General features: G+C 38.6%; 1 protein-coding gene across 7 annotated transcripts in view; it reads left to right on the plus strand.

Annotated features, from left to right (window-relative positions):
• Nucleotides 1-22,748, plus strand: part of ASB15 (ankyrin repeat and SOCS box containing 15) — a 61,126-nt gene that overhangs the window by 15,896 nt on the left and 22,482 nt on the right. For 4 of the 7 annotated variants that reach the window (XM_003982989.5, XM_006929333.4, XM_045052693.1 and 1 more), the window contains exons 1-2: nucleotides 12,746-12,900; nucleotides 17,771-17,843. The gene's annotated coding sequence lies outside the window, so the exon portion shown is untranslated. Of the gene's footprint in view, nucleotides 1-3,709; nucleotides 3,734-12,745; nucleotides 12,901-17,770; nucleotides 17,844-22,748 lie in introns of those variants that run through there. The other 3 variants (XM_045052692.1, XM_019825753.3, XM_019825752.3) reach the window with 2 other exon arrangements.

A 22,748-nucleotide genomic window follows, 5' to 3' on the forward strand; every position in this document is an offset into this window, starting at 1 on the left:
TCATGCAAAATAAATTCTCTATAAATATTCTCAGAAATATTCTGAATGGCTTTTCTACTTCTTTGCTTCTACTTACTTTTTGTTTTTTAGCCTGAGGGCCTAATAGATAATCATAGCCAAAGTGAAAGTTAAAAATTAACTCTGAACTAGTTTGTCACCTGCCTCTACCAAGGGATTTGCAAAGTTATAACTTGTTCAGCTCCTGGGAGCTGAGTTAATTATGGCAAATCACACTAATTAAATTATTCACTAGGTCTTGAGGAAAAACAATCTATTACGTTGTAGAATGCATTGTGGATTTGCCTTAAGACTCCCAGCTTGTCGTTCCCTGTGTCAGGAAATGCCTATTTAGACATTTAGTTTAAGTGAGAACAGTATGGTGAAGCTGAAGATTTGATGTTCTTTAGGCCCCCCGGGGCTTTTAATTCAATTCCCATTTGTTGCACACTTGCTATGAGCAAATCCTACGTGTTACACCCTGTGTCCTCAGAGGTTACGGATAAAAACCTGATGTAAGAAACGTACATATAGAATTATAGTACAAGGCAAACAAAAATATATATAGAACTGGAAAATAAGGAAGAAAATAAGATGGACTCTGACAGGCTTAAATAAAGCTTCATAGAGGCAGAGAAGGAAGATTAAAGCCAAGTTTTAAAGGGGCAAAATTTATACACGCAAAGATGGGAATGCAACAAAGGGCACTTGAAATAGGCGACAGGGTGACTAAGACACAGAGGGAAGAATGTGCGTAGCCCTTTCAGAGAGCACACAAGTTAAGCTAAGGTAGCAGGTGAAGTCTTGAGCTGCGTGGCAACCCTGGGTTCTCTTAACACAGCGCTCGATGCGTTTTTTGTTTAGCTGCTCGTTCAGTTGCTTGAATCATGGAGCACAGCAATCATTCAGGAAAACTTGCCAGGCACTGGGCAGCTCTGAGCTTGCCTCTGTGCAGGAGCTAGTCTGTAGTGAGAGGACACTGCTCTACATTTCTTGCTCCAGGATGGGGATGGAGACAGCGATCCGACCTGTAAGGACCTGTGCATACACGCATGCGCGCGCGACACACACACACACACACACACACACACACACACACACACGCACTTTTGTGAGGTCTTCCAGCCTAGGGGCAAGTCTGTCTGGGTTAAAATCCTAGCTCTGCCCCTTACTAGTTGTGCAAACTTGGGCAATCTATTTCACCCTTCCTAAGGCTTACTTCCTCCTTGAGAAAGGACCATGATAACATAACACCTACTTTGCAGGAATGATGTGAGGATTAAATGTGAATTAATGCACATACATTAACCAGGATTGCATTATACAGCACCTTTGTGCAATTTAGAAAATTTTAACCCTCTCTCCAGACCTCTCCACAACCTTTTGCCAGGGCACTCAGATCAATGAGTGGAGATGAAGACATTTTCAGTCCCTTGCTGCCTTCATACAAGCAGCCCTCTGCAAGGTGCAACCTGCACAACTGTACACAGAAATCCTGGAGAAAGGACTTAGCATAATGCTTTGCTATAACAAGATTTCAGTAAACATGGGACATCATTATAATTATTAGGCGGCAAACCACTGCAAAACACAGTGTTGAGGCTCCGTTGGAGACTACCTGGTTAAGCCGGTTATGAAAAGAGACTGCTGTATTCACAATCCACCCCTAAGTCTTAGGAAAGCGTTCAAAATACAGAATTGGAAAGCGTAGCAATAGGCCTCTATTCCTGTGTGACTCTCCTCCCACTAGATGGTGCTGTCTTTCAATGCAGGCTCAGCTTCCGCTTGTTTTGGTGGAACTGATCTCCGTTTAGAGATGGCCTTTATTTACCAGTAACTCAATCGATAGCCAGGTGGTGTTTGTCCCCCACAGGCTTCCTTCAGCTCTTGGTGGAGGAGGAGGTGTTACTTCTGTCTCAGAGCATCCGTGTTCCACAATGTACTTAAACACTGCTCCAAGGAAATGACTCTCCCTAGATGGTAGAAAGCTTCAGGAGAGCTGTGAGCGGCTATGAACTTCCTGACTCTTTGAATTCACAACCAGAATGGCATCAATAAGTAATTTACCACATAACAGCCTCACTTTACCGTTTGACCACCCCTGCTTGTGATAGTGAGAGCAGAGGCAGGACTTGATCATCCAACTGTGTGGTTATAAAAAGTTATTCTCCAGACACGTGAGCTGCAAGCCAGGAGAGGAGGATTCTGCCCAACTTGAGTCCCAAGGCTGTATTTTCATTATTTCTATCTTCCTCTTATTTTCATTTTTCTCATTCTAAGGAATTTGTGAACTTCACTACCCAAAACATAGGTTTCTGAGAAGTCCTTCAGTTGAAGTGTTTATATCACATTATGAGGATAACCTGCTACTTAAGGGGACAGGGCACTGCTGTTCCTCCACACCCATTCGTGTGAACAGCACACCTCCTACTAAATTTGGAACAAAATCTACATCTCAGTTTTAATGGTAAAATATCTGCAAAACGAGAAGAGGGAAGAGAAATCATTGAATCAGATCGTGACTTTTTGCTGCCTAAAATGCTCCCGTGGCTGCTTCTTGCCTCTCGCAGTGGTTCTCAGACTTGGGACACTTGGACAAACTCATTCCACAGCATTTGAAGGCATGGCTTTTCGGAAGGGAGGATACGTGAGATGAAAGGTGGGCTGTATTACAGTATCCAAAGGAGGCCATGTTCAAACGTTCAGTCCATACACACAGCCTTGGAGATTCTGGTGAATAATACCACACACCCCAGTTAAAGGCAGGGAGTAAGTCCTTTGTTAACTCCACTGCCCTAGAGGAAGAAATAAAATAAAACCATAATTTACCGGGGCGTCAGGGTGGCTCAGCTGGTTAAGGAACTGGATCTGGATTTCAGCTCCATTCATGATCTCACAGTTCATGAGATCTGACAGCACGGAGCCTGCTTGGGGCTCTCTCTGTCTCCTCTCTGTGTCTCAAAATAAATAAACTTTTAAAAAGTTTTTTTAATTAAAAAAACAACAACAACATAATTTACCTAGTGTTCTCCATAGTCTGACTCCTGCCAAAAATCTCCAGCTCATTTACTGCTGGCTCCTCAGTGCATTCTATGACCAACTAAGGGAAGTGTTCATCCTTCCTCCCACTATGCCATTTTCCTTCAGAGTTTTGTGCATTTTCTCTGCCTGGGATGCCTGTCTTTTTTTAGATTACCCAAAAAACAAACAAACAAACAAACAAAAATCCTTCTCATCCTCAGCTCCAGCCTTTATTTTCTCTGTGGCATTTTCTTTCTCCCCTCCTGAAAACTAAATATCACCTTCTTTTGTCCATCTCTTCATCTCCTCCATCAACTGAGAATAAGAACTGCCTTGTTGGATATGATCACTGTACCTGGCACATAGCTAATAAATCCATGCCTAGTGAATAAATGAATGCAGTACTATTCAAAGGAAACACATTGCATTTGGGTTGCTCGGTAACGGTAGTGTAGGATGGTGAAATAAACCAGTGCAAATCTTATTTAAGGGTTAACTTATTAGCCTGTTTTAAAATCTAAGTCAGATAGAAGGTGAAGGACTGGCCAACGTCACACACAGAAGTATCTTAGCAGAATCCGAAACCTTAAGCGTAAGGAACGTTCAAGCTATAGAACGTAAAATGATAGTGTTATAGATTCTTAAATGGGAAACAGCTTGTCTAATTCCAGACCTCATTTTAATATTCCAGCTGACACAGGGAAGATCCAGAGAGGTAAGAGACTGACTCATTTCAAAATGTCTTAGCCCTAAAAAAATAAAAATAAAAAAATAAAGTCTTAGCCCTTTCAGTTCTCAGGCCATGGGGGGAGCTATCATGGGGAGTGGACTCTGAGGAGACGCTGGAGGTGAGATGGCGAATTGCAGCGAAATTCCAAACGGTTCCAGAAGTCCTCACCTGCAGTGTTCATCATGCTTGGGTCCTGCCCTCCACCTCACCCACTTGCTCGTCCTGTGTTGGGTGATTTTCTAAGGAATTGGTAGAATTGTAAATTTCTACTTAAATGTCTATTTATGACATGGTTTTATTCTCAAGCAGTTGCTAGTATAAACTTTCAAAGAACTGGTTTTTATAAATCCACGTCTCTAATTCATAATATAAGTCTAACAAAATGAGCTGAGAGGGATTTTTCAGAGAGAAAAAGTATAGGAAAAGGAAGTCACGTTCCCAGATTTAGGGAGCTATGTATGCCTCCTACAATCCCCCAAACATAAGAACACTGTCTCTCTTCCTCATACTGAGAAGCAAGGCAGAGGGGAAGAGAGATGGGAAATCACAGAAAGGAAGCCTAGATGGTTACTGAGATGATTTTGGAATAGAAAACAAACCTAAAGGTTGCTAAGTCCAATGGTCAATTTTTAGTTCTTATCTTACTTGACCTAGCAGCAGAATTTGATACAGTTGGTCAGTCACTCCCTCCTGCTGCAAATATTTTTCTTCCCTTGGCTTGCATTCTACCTTGAAGCTTCGGTTAACCCCAGGACTCATCCCTTGAATGTATTTATTTTTATATCTACTGGTATTCATTTGGTGAGCTCATCTAGCCTCATGGCTTTAAATATCACTAATTTATTTCTGCAGCTCAGTCCTCCCTCCCCCCCGCCCCCTCCCCCACATACATGGATGCATACTTACCTGCCTACTTAACTTTTCCTCTTGGACTTTAATAGGTATTTCAAGTTTTACATGATCCAAACTGAGCTCCTATTCCTCCTTTTTAAACCTGCCCCTTCTGGAACCTTTTCCATCTTAGTTAATGGTAACTCTATATCCTTCCAGCTGCTTAGGTTCCATCCTGGTCTCCTCTCTCACAAACCCAACATCCAATTCAAGCCAATACTCAAACAGATAAAAATCCTACATGTTAACCCTACAGATAACAGATAACCTATATGTTAGAGGATAATATGTTTTATCTAGTCCTATATCTTGAACAGCATGTCTGGAAGAACATAACACTGCTCAGAAAGTGCTTGTTGAATAAGGGAATCAATGATTTCGAGACTAAGAATATGAGTACGTGTTTTTAAAAAAGATATTTCCTTAAAATCAAGAGTTGGATATGTAAGAGCACAAAGTTAAGAATTGGGAAGGAAAGAAATAGATCTTTGTTTGACAACAAATTTCTTATTTTAGATCATCCATAAATATGGTTCCATAAATATGGTGACCTGTTAAAATCACCTGCACAGTCTTTCTTTCCCCATGTTCAGGAATTACATCAGAGTATCTGGGGGAAGGGCACAGCCATGGGTATTTTCTAAAACTCTGCAAGTGATTCCAGTGGGAGCCAAGCCTGAGAACGACTGCTGTATGGGAATCATTCTTAAAGTTAGTGTTTACATACTAATTACTTGTTCTAAATGTTTCATACTGGAATCTCACTCTTTTTTCTTCCCTAACAAGCTAATCTATTATTTTTCATAAGGTTTTCAATCACTCAGCATGCTAGCACTGTGTACAAAAAATAAAGAATGCAAGAAAATTAGCCTAAAATTATCAGGACAAATATAAGTATTCTGAAAGGCAACTAAAATAAAAATACAAGAGGGTTAGCTTTCTTTGTGCCAGAAATAACCCTTTCCAATACAATGAGGAAAAACAAATCTATTCACAAAGAAATAAAAATTACAAAATACTAAGGGATATTTAAGAAATAATCAAGACTTAAAAAAAACTATAGTGCTTTATACAAGTTTAAAAGAAATATTTTGAATCAATTGAAACATACTGTATTCCTGCATGGGGAGATTAAATATTTTAAACTTGTCAATTCTTCCCCAAAGAATCTAATCTTAGTGTATGCCCAGTCACAATCCCATCTTGACTAGATGATTTAAAAAGTCACCTGGGGCAACTGGGTGGCTCAGCTGGTTAAGCATCTGACTCTTGATTTTGGCTCAGGTCGTGAGATTGAGCCCCCATTGGGCTTGGTGTGGAGCGTAGAGCCTGCTTGGGATTCTCTCACCCTCGCTCCCACTGCCCCTCCCCTGCTCACACTTTCTCTCTCACTCACTCAAACAAACAAACAAACAAACAAACAAACAAACAAACAAATTCACCTAAAGGATATTAAAAAGAAAAATGAGGAGTGATGACTTAGCCTCCCAAATATCACACCATTCTGTGCAGCTGTGATGATCCAAATAGTGTGGTCCCAGTGAAGGAATAAATGGGTATAGGAATGGGTTAGCATTTCCTTGTGTTTTTCAATTGCTGGGCTATAATTATCTCAACAAAGAACTCAAATAATCTATTGTACTTGAATTGTGTACCAAGTCCCTCTCTTAGAGATGCATTTTTTAAAATTAAATTTAGTGAAAAATAAACTGTTTAATCTTGTTAAGTGGTTAAAGAAACAATTTTGTTTTGAAACAAGAAGGGAAACTCCTCCTTATTCCCTAAATCCTAATTTAGGAAGCACTGCAGTTAAGTCCCCAAACTGATCCATCACTTACGGGGATTCATATGTGACATAGTTGTTACCAACTATTGTCATGGTTATTTTCTTCACAAAGCTTACTACAATTTATTTTCTCACTTACTTAATATTTACTTCAACAACATAAAAATAAATTCCTTAAGGAGAAGGACCTGGTAAGTCATTAGTGGCCTGGAGAATGGTATATGCTCAATAAAATATTTGCCAAATACAGCCTTAGTGAGAATCTCATATTCATCTACTTCTCCTACCATTTCTGACTTTATAAGATGCTCCATAGCCTGTGAGTTGGTTCACTACTATATCTCACCCAAAGTCCCCTCAAAAGTATCTGCTTATGCTGGAACTGAATGGTCTAGGATGGGAAATTACCCAAACATTCCACACTGCATAGGAACATGTTAACAAACCTCAAAACTCAATTTGATTTTAATATTAAAAAAAACTTTTTAATGTTTATTTTTGAGACAGAGAGGGATAAAGAGAGAGAGCAGAGGAGGGACAGAGAGAGAGGGAGACACAGAACCTGAAGCAGGCTCCAGGCTCTGAGCTGTCAGCACAGAACCCAACATGGGGCTTGAACTCACAAACCATGAGATCACGACCTGAGCCCAAGTTGGATGCCTAACCGACTGAGCCACACAGGCGCCCCTGATTTTAATATTTTTGATACTACAGCATCTGTGAAAAAATGTGAAAAATTGCCTTATTTGTATGGTAATTATATATTAGATCCTTAAATCAAGCCACAACTAAGCCAAATATTTAGTAGAAGTACCATTTCGGAAAATCCAGAGTATTCTGCCCCATTACTTACACTGTTCTATTAGAGATAAATTTAAACCTAGCAGAATAATCACATTTTTCTAGTTTCCTCAAAGAATCATTAAGCTTAATTTTTATATTGAAATTAAATTATTTGAACATACACAAAACAGTGGGTCAAATTTGAAATATAAAAAATAAGGCTCTACATGCAAAAGGGGAGGAACAGGGTCTTTTAATAGTAGATACGATAGATTTACGTTGAGAATGTTGAGTTTAACATGGTAAGTTTTGTTCACCAAATTCATATAACTTTTATATAACAGTTAATGCTAAAATGTTCTTGTTCATAACCAAATATTAATTGATGGAATGTCATGAATTAGTAGCTTCAAAAAAATTGAAATATAACAGGTGCACATGAAAAACACCAATCTTTTCAGAAAGAACAGAATACTGAATTTTCAGTAATTCGAATTTTACTTTGCTTGCCAATATAAAGTTCTATTGTACAGTCTTGATTATGACTATGTTTAGTGAATATTAAATAAGGTACTAAGAATAGTGGAAGTCTCCTTGCCTTTGCACTATCAATTTGGGATATGTAAGAGATCAATATTACAAAAGACAAGAAGAAAAAAAAGGCTCTCAAAGTACTTTGATGATCTGTTAATGTAAAACCAGTGTCTCTTTTTATCTTTTTTATTTTATCTCTATTTTATTTTATTTGTATTCATTTTTGAGAAAGAGACAGAGAGGGAGAAAGAGAGAGTGAGAGAGCAGGAGAGGGACAGAGAGAGGAGACAGAACCTCAAGCCTGATGCAGGGCTCAAACTCAGGAATCTGAGCTGAGATCGTGACCTGAGCTGAAATCAAGAGTCAGATGCTTCCAGACTGAGCCACCCAGGTGGCCCCCATTTTCTCTTTTTAAAACTCAAATGTGTGTATGTCTTTGTTCTCCAGTCTTCTCCTCCAAACCTACTTATGTCTTACCTCTCTTGCCAAATTCTGGCTTCTTTTCTACTTATTTGCTCTCTACAGAATGATAAACTTCTTAAGGACCAGAATTGCGTGTCCTACCTATCTTGGCATGCATGTCCTGAAGTGGTCTAGTACCACATTCTTCATATACTATATAGAACAGGAAGTCAAGTGGGATGGTTTTTTTAATGTCCATTTTAGGTCCCAGAAATAGAACATAATTAACCCTTGAACAACATAGGGATTAAGGATGGCAACCTCCACGCAGTTGAAAATCCGTGTGTGACTTTTGACTCCCTGAAAACTTAACTACTAATAGGCTATTGTTAACTAGAAGCCTTACCAATAACATACACAGTTAACACACATTCTTTATATGTGTTTTCTATTTTATTCTTACAATAGAGTAAGCTAGAGAAAGGAAGATATTATTAAGAAAATCGTAAGAGAAAATAAAATTTATAGTACCATATCAAAAAATCCACATATAAGTGGATTCATGCAGTTCAAACCTTCAAGGGTCAACTGAACTATAATAGTAAGTACTCTATCTGTAGGGTGATTACTATTTTTTCAAAGAACTTCCATAATTATTCTCTCATTTTACTCTCATATCAATGATGTGAAATATCAAGGGCAGAATTATTATGTAGGTGGAAACCAGGACATAAGTATTTAAGTGGTTTGCCTTAATTCACAAAAACATGGACACATCTGAAATCAAAATGCAAATTCCCTGCCTTCTTTTAATCCAGGATTCTGTCTCTTAGATGCTCTTGACCTGTCTTTCATGGAAAGAAATCAACCTACTTTCTTGAAATTCATTATGACTCAGTTTTAATTGAATTAACCTTTAGTTAAATTACATAAGAAATAACTGCTAAACCATGTGAAGAAGTCAGTGTGTTTAGCAAAAATGTAGCATGTGTTTCATGTGTGCTTTCTACATGACAAGCACTTTACCAGACACTGGTGACAAAGTGGTAAATGTAACAAAGTGCCCTTAAGAACTCTCCCCACTTTTTGTGCACCATGGGGTTAGTGGGCTACGTATAGTGGTACCTTACTAAACACCACTTGCTTGTCACTCACCTTTGTGCTGCTGTATGGAAACAAAATGGCAGGGGTGATGTCAACAATGCCTGTTCTTCAGAGGCCTGTGACATCAGCACCTGGTAGAATGTGGTGCTGATACATTGGACTCACAGTTTCAGTTTGATTTTCAGTCTGAAAAAACAAACAAACCAACCCCCAAAAACAGTAGGAAGCACAACAAAAGCAAACAACCAATTATCAATTATCAAAGTCCTTGGAAGAACACTAGAAATAAAGGATTTCCTTTTCTCACATTTTTCTGCTGTTTTATACACAACTGAAAAATAAAATGGGCATTTCTTAAATCACAACCTCCCATGACCAAAATAATGAACAAGTGCAGAAAAGGAAGAAGGAGGAGGAGAAAATTGGAAATACTGTATTTCTTTTTTTATTTTTTACATTAGTTATGATATTGTGGGGGTTTTGACATATATTAGAAAGTACTGTATTTCAAAATGAAACCAAGTGAGATATGCATAGATATTGCTTACTAAACTGCAGAATAATGGGACCAAGCAAACCGGGATTTTCCAAGGAGTTTGGACAACTCCATTTTGCCCAGAAGGCAAAGATAAAGCTGCAGTTGTGATAAGGCTTTTATAAAGAATGGGCTGGATCAGAAAGGAATCTGATAAATGGCTTTGTACAGGTTGGATGTGATTGTTTGGCTAATCTTAGCAAGATCTGTATTTTTAACTCAGTCAGAGGCCTGCAAGCCCCCACGTTTGCAGGAACACAGAGTACCTGTGAGGAGTAGCAGCCGGCACCCTAAACATGACGGCCAGGATGCCACATTGCTTTCTGGAAGTTAGCATACCATGCTACCCAAATCCTTTGTTCCCAAAATAAAAATGAGTGCTTCCAGGGACAGAACTTCTAACACTGCGCTTCAACCATTTCAACCTAAGACTCTTCATATCAGTTGCTATAATTATCACTGTGAAACAGGACATGCATTTCTTGCCATATATAGATATAAGGGACATGTATTTGGATGTCAGCGTCATTACAGGTGCCTTCCTCAGGACAATAGTAGTAGAATTCAACAGTCCTTCGCTGCTTGATCACACACCTTGCTTGAAACACCCTTTCCAGGCAGCCTAGAAGTCCATTGTTCAAAAATCGGATTCCCTTTGTTTCCATTTTGAGAAAATCAACAGGAAAAGCCAACTTCCCAAACAGGCAAATGTTGGAAATGGTTATGAGCATTATGAACAGAGCATTCTGTTAAATATTTGAATTTACTCAAAGCATGCTTTAGTGTATGTGTAGAAATGATGATGAACTATTTCAGGAATAGACCTCTTAAAAATGGTGGGTGTCTGGAGAGGCTGAGTGGCTCAGCCGGGTTGAGAGCCTGGCTTTGGCTCAGGTCATGATCTGGCACTTTGTGAGTTCAAGCCCCACATTGGCAGGATGCTTTCAGAATGGGACCCACTTTGGATCCTCTGTCCCTCTCTCTCTGCTGTTCCCCTGTTTGCTCTTTCTCAAAAATGAAATAAACATTAAAAAAAAAAAAATGGTGGGTGTCTGGGATGCCTGGGTGGCTCAGTAGGTTAAGCAGCTGTCTCTTGGTTTCGGCTCAGGTCATGGTCTCACAGTCGTGGGATTGAGCCCCATGCTGGGTTTGCACTCTGTACTGGCTTCCAGCTGACAGTGAAGATCATGCTTGGGATTCTCTCTCTCTCTCTCTCTCTCTCTCTCTCTCTCTCTCTCTCTCCCCCTATCTCTACCCCTCCCCTGCTCACACTCTGTCTGTCATAAAATAAATAAATAAACATTTTAAAAAAGTGTGGGTGTCATGGTCATTTGTATTATCATTATAATGGTTATTATTACTATTACCACTTCTACATTACAGATGTAGATATTGGATCTCAGAAAATTAAACAGCAAATCTAAAGTAACAGAGCCAATAAGTGGTAAGGCAAGATTTGTTCCTAGGCCTACATCATCAGTAACATATTTTCATTTATTTGCCACATAGTCCCTCTTTTTTTGTCCTTTCTGTTTTTTAAGCATTATTTTAAATATTGTGTGATCTAAGGAGGTCTATAATAACTATTATATAGAAGGATAAAACAGGCATAAATTGGTTGGTATAAGATCAGAAATGTCCCTAAAATGTGCCAAACCACATTTTTAAATGTTTGGTATAGATTTCACCCACAAATTGCGTTATACTCTAAACCTTCATATGAATTTTTAATATTGTAAGTTAAAAAAAAGTATTGTATAAAAATTAAAGTTTCACAGTGCTGTTTGTTTTTTGTAACAATGTTTTATTGCAAAGTTCCAAATTAAATTAATAATTATAAAACATGCACAATGTTCTAACCTTCAACCTTGACTATTTCAAGTTACAGTTAATAGTGGTATAAATACATAATATTTCTCAGGGTTTGCTCCCAGGGTGACTGAAGCATAGCCTCTATTATCACAAAAAGCTAGGACCTCTGATTTCACATTTATGGTATTCCAAGTTTTGAAATAAAGCTGGGAAATTCACTACAATTGATATGTTTATTCATTAACACCAAGTCCCAAAAAATGGATCAGAGAAATAGAAGAAAAATAAAAGCATATAGTGCTCCTCAAAGCCTGGGAGTACATAGTTCAAGAAAAAGGGAGAGACCAATGACAGGAAATCCAAGAGGGTCTGAAAAGCAATAAATGCGGTGTCTTTAGACACTAGGAGGTCACTGAAGCCCTTAAGAAGAGTTGTTTTAGTAGAGTGGTGGGGACAGAAGCCAGATGGCTTTGTGAATGCTGACAGTGGCCTGAGTTAATCCAAGGATAGCCATGTCAAAACAAACTTAAGGGAGATTATTTTCATCAGAAAATCAGCAAGACATTCAACTTTGATGGATTTTTTAAAATAGAAAATGAACAACCATCCCTGGTTAAAATCCTGATTTTCTTCTTGCTTTACATCTCCTGCTTACTTTTTTTTTTAAGACTATCTATGTTTTACAACTTGACCTAAACATATCTGATTACATTAGATGTTGCTGAATGTTGTATCCCCATCTGAGTATCAGACCGGCAGGTATTAAATGCAAATCAAATGAAAGACAGTAAATTCATATACTAAGACGGTTGTATTTAGTGAGATTTGACATGGGTCTAACAGATGAAGAATGAGAAACTGTGTGTTAAAATTGATTACAAGTGGATATGGATCTACAGACACACAGACTCACAGTTTTGTCTCTTGAACAACTAATTTTAAAAGACGAAAAATTCTATTGAAGTGATTTTACTTGGTTCCCTTAGCAGGAACTCTCATCGCAGCTGGGTTGGCAGATCATTTGTTTTCATGAGCAATCTTTGAACCAATCAGGATACAGATAATCTTATTATACCTCTGTGGGTTTATGTTTCTTTTGATGGGAGTCTAGAGAAGTCATGGGTAATACTTTATTGTGTGCCAGGAACCGCTTATGTTTCAGTTGCACAAGGTCAGATCTTAATTTAACCACCAACTGGGTACTTAATTTTAGACACACAGAGGAACACATTGGCTCCAAGGCACTTCCTCTGGTTTAGGAAGGCAAGGCCCTGGATAAGAATGACAAGACGATCATTCCAAAAGGTGAGATTATGAAATATTTGATCTGTACCTCACCAGCTAGCTTATTAAGTAGTTTAGTATTGGGAATATTTTAAACAGATGGAAATACATATTGTGGTAGTTTCTCATTATTTTTTTTTCAGTTGATCACCAGTGGGTTTCCTTCCTGAGGCCTTTTTAAAATCACAGAATATAGGCAGGGTTGTTTTTGCTTCTTTATAGAATATTAACTCTGTGGCATGGTCATGAAGCATAATAATATGATGAGAAAAACAGACCAAGAATGAATATGCTTGTAGGAAGTGTCAATATACACACTATGGAAGCCCAGAAGGGTCTTAGCTGGCCTGGTTTCTGAGTAAAAAATTAAATTATTTTTGTGAATAATTATAATAAATTTCTATTGAGGCTCTTTCCTCGCTTATAGCAAAAGATGGATGCTTTATATTCAGATAGAAAAATTCCTTTAAGTTCATTTAAATCAGATGATAAAAGGAACTCTAGAATTGGAAATTTGCTTCTGCAAAAGAAATCATAAAATCTTGAGGTTGGAAAGTCTTTAGAACTTACCTGAGACCATCACCCATCTGGCTCTTAAATGAACACATAACTTCTAAGGAAGCTTCTAAATCTAAAATGAAATGATTTCTATGAAATAGTAGTGATATAGACGAGGAAGTCCTAACACTGCCTTGTGCTGAGAACATTATATTATTGTCATAAATTATCATAATTTTACACTTCTGTTGTCTCTATGGGAATAGCTTGTTTTCAAATGAAAATTTACCTAAAATATTTATGTTTCTACTAGAGTTGTTTGATAGGTTTGCTGATTGTTTGCTTAAACTCTTTTAGAAAACTTACGAATATTTGGAACACAAAATGATACCTCCTTTTCATTAATTCTATTACAGTAGATGGATCATCAGTTACAGTATGTGTGGCCTCGAATGCCAAACTCTAATCCAGTTACAGTTGTGTGGTCTCTAATGACAAACAGCTGGGTTTATATCCACATCTCCACCACTCACTATTACGTGCAGGTTTGGGCAAATTACCTAACGACACTGTGCCTCAGTTTCCTTATCTGTAAAATAGGGGAAAGTGTATCATAGAAATTAAACATCATAATCAACTAAAGTACTTAGCGTAATGCGTGTCACAGGTAAATATTCAATACAAGTTACTTATAATAGCTATCAAATTCAACAAAACAAATATTTACTGAGGATGTGCTGCGGGCTTAACTCTCTGCCAAACTTTGGAAGGGGAGGGAGTGATTTGTGTTGTTTCTGGAAAAGTCTAGAATGCATTGTTTAAAAGCAGCAAACTCCCTGAGGGCATGGATCCTACTGTCTTGTGTCTCGCACTATGCCTGGAACATAGCAGACACTGAACACGTATTTTTGAATGAATGAATAGGATGGTCTGAAAATCCTTAGGGGAAAAAAAAATAATAATCACTGAGAACTGGTGGGTCAGTGTTTCTCCTTTGTCTTTCTGATTCAGTCGAGAAGGCAAATGTAGTAGACATTATGCATCTGTATTTCAACAAAGTATTTGACAGTGTTTCTTGATGATGGTCTTGTTATCAAAAAGGAGACATTAATACTAGATGGTGATGTATTTCGGAGGATTTGTAACTGGATAAACAGCTTTTCTTGAAGGGTGCTAAATAATAGATCAGTGTCAACCTGAAGTCCTCTCTGTCCTGTGCCAATTTCTGTTCAACATGTGTCATTATTAATAGTGCAGATGGACATATAGAAGGCATGCAAACAGATGTACAAATAGAACAATTTGCAGGGATAGAAATGCATTAGATCTTAGCAGACTGGAATAAAAGTCAAATCATTGAAAAAAAGAAAAAAAAAGAAAGAAAGAAATTAATAGCATTAAATACAGAGTCCTGCACAGAATTTCTCAGCAATGATGTGAGAAAAAAACATGAGATGTAAGATTTGGGCCAATAGGGGTCCAAATCAACTGTCTAACATGATAGCGTCCGAATTAATCTGGGCTTAGGTTAAATTAACCAATCTATAGTGTCTAGGAAAAAGGAAATGGTCATCCCTGCTTAATATTGTGTTGTTGATCTGACTACAGCTATTGTGCTGCCATCAGAGCCACTTTTAGAAGGAAATGGAGAAATGAGTGTGTTTACAAGTAATCAAGATGGCGGAGGGAGGTGAACCCACGGCACAGGAAGAAAAGTTGTTCAGCCTCAGGAGGAGAAGGCTCACTGGAGACTTAACAGCCTTCCTGGGGAATGATTTAAGGGCTCTCATGTAGCAGAGGAACAACAGTTTATCAGTGTGACTCTGGGGAATAGAACTAAGATCATAGAATAATGATTTGAAGAGATGGATTCAACTTAAATGTTTTTTTCCTAACTGTTAAAGCTGACCGAAGGGCTCTGTGGGGATATAGTAAGCTTCCTGCCACTTTGGTGTTGAGGGCTGAGACTAGACAATTACTTGTTCGCCATGTTGTAAATGGAATTTACAGGTAGAGCTATCTAATGGTCAGCTCTGAAGTCTGGTGATTCTAGAGAAAAGGAAGAAGAAGGAAATAATGAATATGTCAGAGTGTCTGTTCAAGGGTGAGGAATTGAGCTAAAATTGCCAAACAACCCCTAGAATTCTCATTCCTCATTCCAGAGGAGTTCAACCACAGAATGATAACAGGTAATGTTTGTTGACTACTCACATCAGACATAGTTAATGCAGTGGCTAATCCAGAGGGCAAGTTTTGAACAAAGTTTCAATTGTTACACCCAACTGTCTCCCCCAGAAACATATCAACGGCTTGTCTATGATGTCAAAATAAACTATGAAGAAATGCAATGACTCATTATTGTTTGAGCTTTGAATGGGAAAAGATTTGACTTGAGCCCCAGGCAGAACTTCTGTCATGTCAGATGAACCTGTATATACAGTAGTATACACATATATAGTATATACAAATATAGAGTAGTATACATATATATGTATAGTACATAATACTTTTATTAAGGTCTAGAGACATTTCATTTTTATTGTTATTGTAGTTAATTAATATAGTCAAAACATTTTTTACTTACCCTAAACTCACTTGTGTAAACTAAACGTAGCTATTTTATTGTAACCGACCTTACTTTCTTCAAAAGCTGCCACTCACTAATTAGAGGAAAATGGAATTTTGGTCTCATGCAGACAAATAGAATAACTTAGGTAACAAACCCTGTGCTTGGATGATTCAGGTAAATGGATCAGTCTTTCAGACTGCTGTTCTTTCCCAAGCCAAGGAAATCCCTCCACCAGATTCCACCTGCTTTACTATAAACTTTGCAAATTTCTCTCTTCTCAAAGTCACCAAGGTCCCTGGACTGCCAGGAAGTGAACTATCTCACCACCTGTAAGGTTTGGCCTATGAGCCAGATGCCGGGCCAGTTTTCTGGAAGGCTTTATAAGCTTTGGCTGCATAAAGTCAGTTTTAGTTCCTTCCAAGTGGCCAGTCATATCTGATTAGGTGAATATCATTCTCATGTGTGACACTTTATCTATGGCAGTAAATATTCTTCAAGGATATTAATTTTAATAACTGTATGGTTTTCTATTGCTTAGATATGCAATAATGTCTTTTCCAAATTTCTTATATGTTGGACACTTTATAAGTGTTGGACACTTTATTATTTCTACTGTTCTTGGCAGCTAAATACAGCTGAGATGACATTTCACATACAGTTTTTTTGTCCACATCTCTGATCATTACTAGAAGATAGATTTCTAGAATCAGAATTATAAACAAATGGTTGGACTTTTAAAAAAAATGTATTATCATTCTTGCCTGTGATAAGGCCACTATTAATAAGTTTCCTTTTCATGGATCATGCTTGCTCTGTCCTTTTCTATTCTATGTTTATATTCCTCTAGAAACCCACCTACTAATGAACTTAGATCTCCTTCCTGTTTTTTGCATCATTTTCACAAACTAGCACACATCTTTGTATATCTCTGTTGTAATTGAATTTGACATGGAAATCAACAGTATAGAGTAAAATATCTAATGTTGTAATATGAAAGTAGAGATAAGAAAAACTAGCGTGACAGGTCTTATCACTGGCTATTTACCTAGAAACTAAGCTTCAGTTAAACTGGAAGTGAACTTGCAAAAACACAGGACGTAAAAACACAAGGTGAATCTATTAATTTGCTAATTTTAAGAGTAGTGTATATTTGATTATTCAATTATTTATTCAGCCAACAGTGAATTCTTATCACATACCAGGTATCATACTTAGATGGTATCGGTCTAGAAAGGAATATGTCCATTTTTCTTAGATCTCTTCTAAAATATCAGGTTGTGTCTTTTTGAGTTGACATAAAAGTAGCATTCGTCTTCTGGACTAAGTGTGTATGTGTACTTGTGCATGTGCAATTCATCAGCAGGGCATGTCGTGCTAAGGAGGAAGGAGAACAAGGAGAATTGGTCCAGTTCTCCCTGTCATTTACAGGACTACACCATGCAGAGGGAATTGCTGTAACTTATTACTTATAAAGTTACCTGTGTCAGTGGGGTGAACCCAATTCTGACAGAGAATTTTAGTTCTCTCTGAAATCTCTTGGGGATTGATTGACTCGCTGAAATCAGTCCCATGAAGCTGTTGATCTGATTTGCCACTTTGTGCTAGAGGGTTCCGAAGAAAGCAAAAGTGTGCAGCCACCAATAAATACCAAAGTTATGACAAAATTTTATTTATATTGATGTCAATTTATCTTTAAAATTGCACATATAAATGGTCAAAATGCAGGAAAATAAAGATGAACATTCTTTTGAATGTAATAACTGTATTTTCTTGACAAAACCAAAAAGCAAAAATCCTCTTTAACTATTGCCTTTCCTCTGATAGGACAAATCCTGATGATTCTCTCTGGGACCTCCAGTAAATGAACACATCACTCGAAAACCATAGCAGTTTCAAGGTGAGAGAAAATTGCCTCAGGGTCTCAGGGTTCTCCATTTCACACAGCAGTACCTTCGGGATTGGATTTGAGCTGACTGTGTATAAAACTGTGAAGAAATCTAAATTTTGCTTTATTTCCTTTTTCTTATTCCCTCTTGTTACCATCCACTAGACTTGGTCTTAGACCCTCTGCCATCTTGTGCACTCTCGTGCTCCCCTCAGTAACTATTCCAAGAGATCCTAGTTCTGCACTGGGGACCAGTATAGTGTTGTTGACATTTTAAAAGGGACACTGGAAGACGGAACAATAAGCCGTAAAGGACAGAGTCTTTCACTGATGCAACCGAATGACACTGAGGTGACAGATGCTGGGGGCAGGGTGATATTTATGGACACAGAGCCCTTCCTTGCATGGAAGTGAATTGTACACTCTGGGAACTGTTACAACCAGCCCTGTTTAGAACCCACGAACTTATCAACAGTACAGTGTTAGCATGGAAAATGGACTGGAGGTAGGTTAGAGAATCCGATGCAAAGAGGTATCATGTACCCATGTTCATTCCTGCAGCTTACCTCACAACACTATCCTAACCTCCTGGTCACTTCAGTTGGGCACCGCCTGGCACGCTGATCCACTTTTTAAGGACAGTGATGTTTAGACTCCATGACGCAAAGTACAGAATGAAGGCAAGTGTAGGACGCCCCAGACCACCCTAAGCAACACAAAGCCTTATTGCAGGGAGCCAAAGATAAAGATTTATGTGTCTCTGGAAGCTGTTTTTTTATTTTTGGAAGTTATTGTCATTAAGAGCTGGCTGTTAAGAGCAAGATCAAAGTGTTGTGTTGTTTGTGTGTGTGGGGGGGGGGGGGGCGGGTTGTTTTCCTGCAGCTTTGGAAAGACCTTGAAAATGAAGGTACCTGTGATCTGTCCAGACTCTACTTATTAGCTCTGTGGCTCAATAATGTATGGCTATTATTATAATCACCATTGTTATTATTATCAAAGATTTTCTAAAAAAAATTTTTTTAATGTTTATTTATTTTTCAGAGAGAGAGAGAGACAAAGCATGAGCAGGGGAGGGGCAGAGGGAGGGAGACACAGATCCAAAGTAGGCTCCAGGCTCTGAGTTGTCCACACAGATCCCAACACTGGGCTTGAACTCACAAACCATGAGATCATGACCTGGGCGGAAGTCAGACGCTTAACTGACTGAGCCACCCAGGTGCCTCCTACCAAAAATTTTCAAAAACTTACATGACCACCAAATTTCCCTTTTCCCACTATCTAAATCTAGGATTTTACTAGGCTTACCTGTAAAGTGAACTAATAATTACTGATACCGGAATAATACATTTAGCACTTGAAAATCCTAAATTTGATTGTTTGGGGGAGGGTATGGGAAAGGGCTTTAGAGGTCCCATGAATTCTTCAAAATTTTATGCAGAATTTTGAGTGGGCATACATCCCTCTGGAGAGAGAATCCATTGCTTTTCATCAAATGTGCTCTTGACCTTAAGGAAGGTTAACCAGCGCTCTACTTTTTTTTTGTTTAAATATTTTTAAGTTGAGTATAGTTGACACACAATGTTACATTATTTTCAGGTGTACAACATAGTGACTCAACAACTCTATGTTATGCTATGCTGTCCACAAGTGTAGCTACCATGTGTCACCATACAACAGTATTGCAATGTCATTGGCTGTATTTTCTACGCTGTGCCTTTATTCCCATGACTTATTCCTTAACTGGAAGCCTGCAACTCCTTCTTCAATCCCCCCCCTGCCACCGCCTTTTTCTCCTCCCCCTCTGGCCACCATCAGTTTGTTCTCTGTATTTGTAAGCCTGATTCTGCTTTTTGTTTGTTTATGCATTTGTTTTTTTTAGATTCCACATATGAGTGAAATCGTGGTATTTGACTTTCTCAGTCTGACTTATTTCACTTAGCATAATAGCTTCTAGGTCCATCCATGTTGTGGCAAATGGCGCGATCTCATTTTGTGTGTGTGTGGCTGTGTAATATTCCATTATACATATCCATTCATCTATCCATTCTTCTTTATCCATTCATCCATCAATGGTTAACTTGTGCTTTAAATGAAAAGGCTAATTTCCCAACATGCTTGCTCCAATTAGTTTGTAAGCAGCTACGTATGGGAAATAAATCTCACTAGAGGGCTTCTCCAGAACAAGACCGGGAAACCATTATTTAGGAAGCGTCAGTTAATTTCTCTAGACTGAGAAGTAGAGCACTTGTGAGTAGGTCTTAAAGGATGTCGAAATATTGTTCGGCTTTTCCTCAGATTCCTGGCTGGTGCTTTATTTAAATAATCTTAAATAAAGGTGGGCAATTGAATCCTGGTCATTTTAAATTTGAGATACACATAAATAACTCTTCTCTTTGCTCTTCTCATTGCATCGTGATGTCTCTAGATCTACTCCAGTGGTGCTCTTTGATGATCTCTAGGACACTTTAGTGCACTTGCACACAGATCTTTATTTCGTCCTGGGCTTTTAGGAAAAGGTTGGAGACAGCTTGTGTAAGACGGGTTGTTCCCTGTGGTAGGGATTTCCTCACTGTTTCTACCCTAGGCTTATTATGGATACAAAACAGTTAAGAGTCTTAGGTACCCTTCTTCTGGATGGCAGTTAAAATGACATTAAAAAATAAAAAGCGAAACTTTCCACAGATCAACTCAGTTCTTTAAGGAGCCTATGGTATCTCAGGTACTGGAAGTCCAAACTTCAAGCAGGGTTAGAACTGAGCTGGTGATTTAAATAGGTAAAAGGCTCTGGATCTCATTACTAATCCCAAAGCCATGCAATCCCCCTATCACCACAGTGATACCAGTGAGAGAGGCAGCAGGCAATACCACAGGTTGAACTTCATGATCTAATCGTGCCGTCTGAAGGACTCCGTGTGTGTCTGCTGGTAATGAGTCAACAACTTTTTTTCCACTGAGAACAGCCATTTGCTGTAGTTGACTAGCAGTGGAAGTAGAGAGAAAAGATAGAAAAGGAAAAAGAAAGTAAGATATTTTCTTCCCTCAGAAAACTAATAAACCAAGTGAGAATACAGAACACAAATACATGAAAAATTTACCAGGCAAATACAGAAGGAGTGGAAATCCAGATACTGGAAAAATATTATAGAAGAGGAGATATTCGCAGATAAGGAAGGCCAGAGGGGAACTGGAGAATTTCAGCAAGGCTTCCATAGGAGGGACGTCTTGAGCCAGGCCTGACGTAGCGTATGGGGCATGTGCATGGAAGAGCCGGAGGGGCTTGTGAATGAAGAAGGAGAAGATGTGGAAGCAGAGGTGAGAAAAATGAAGCCAAACACAGAGAGGGCAATCAGATTTGTCTCAGTGAACAAAAGTCTCCATCCCTGAGTACAACGGTTAGTTTTAAAAGCAGGGCCTAGCTTATGTTAGGGTTTTTTTTTTTTTTTTTATTAACTCATTCATTCATTCTTTCATTCACACAGTTATAGAGATCACGGACCTTGAGATGGTGCTTCTCGGGGACTGGAGATAGAGGCTAATTCTCTGATCTTATTGGATTACATTCTAGGGGGAGGAGACAGACAATGAACGAATAAGCAATTAATAAAAAGTAAAATACTACTTGAGTGTATTTGGCAAATAAGACCCCTAGAGTGCATATTGGCTTTTTGAGAAGACTAAGATATCACCGTGTGAGGAAATACACGTACTGGATGTCGTTACTCTCTCATGGGCAGTCTCCCAACATCACTACTCTTCTCTCTTTAATGTTCCAAGATGGTAGTAAGGGCACTGGTGCAGAACAACAAAAATACAATCGAAATGATGCTATCGAGTTCACATGCAGTATGTCCACAGGTCAGGCACCCTGGCTATCAGCATGTGGAGAAGTTTGAGTTTATCTAAACTTGAGCAATGAGAAGTGGTAATATCAGCTGTGTTTTGAAAATTGCCCAAGGAAAACCATTTTTTTTTTCTCCTTGGAAAAACACACAACGATGTAAAGTTTCAAATAGGTAATACGTTTTGGCTCATAAAGTACCACTAATCAAAAATGATTTCATATTAATCATTAAACCTAGTCATAGAACTATTTTGTTTCTACACTTACTAAATTTTCTCTCTCAAGAAGAGAGAGCAACTGGCCCAATAGTAATGAGAGACACTCACTCCTTTAATTTGATATTTGGAAGAAATAAACCAATGAGAAGTAATCTACATTTTGTGTCTATCTTCGGAGAAGATGGGTCAGTCAATAGCAGTGGCTTGTAATGGACGGAACTATGCAGGAGAATGAATAGGGGCTCCATACGATGGCTGGTCTCTGCTCTGGGGATGGAATTAAGAGGGTCCTTATTTCAGTTGTTCAAATGATGCTCTGAGACCATAACACCACACGACGTTCCCTGTAAGACCAGCCAGAAAACAAAAATGGGGACCAAACAGTAGCCACGTGAAGGTTCAAGTCAAGAAGCAGCATGGACGTCGCTGCCATAGTATTCTTACCTTGTCTGAAGGAGAGTAATCCAATCCTAAGACCCTTCCACTTCGGGAAAAGTTAGGAAGACTAGCTGCTAAAAGGTATCTCTCCTCATTTACTGTCCAAAACACTAAATAATTAGGCACCTTTTTGCTTAACTTCCCTTTGTTAAAAAATGCTCAACTCGGGGCGCCTGGGTGGCGCAGTCGGTTAAGCGTCCGACTTCAGCCAGGTCACGATCTCGCGGTCCGTGAGTTCGAGCCCCGCGTCGGGCTCTGGGCTGATGGCTCAGAGCCTGGAGCCTGTTTCCGATTCTGTGTCTCCCTCTCTCTCTGCCCCTCCCCCGTTCATGCTCTGTCTCTCTCTGTCCCAAAAATAAATAAACGTTGAAAAAAAAAATTAAAAAAAAAAATGCTCAACTCAATTCAGGAATCCCACAG

Source organism: Felis catus, chromosome A2 (assembly GCF_018350175.1).
Source record: "Felis catus isolate Fca126 chromosome A2, F.catus_Fca126_mat1.0, whole genome shotgun sequence".
Lineage (NCBI taxonomy): Eukaryota > Metazoa > Chordata > Mammalia > Carnivora > Felidae > Felis > Felis catus.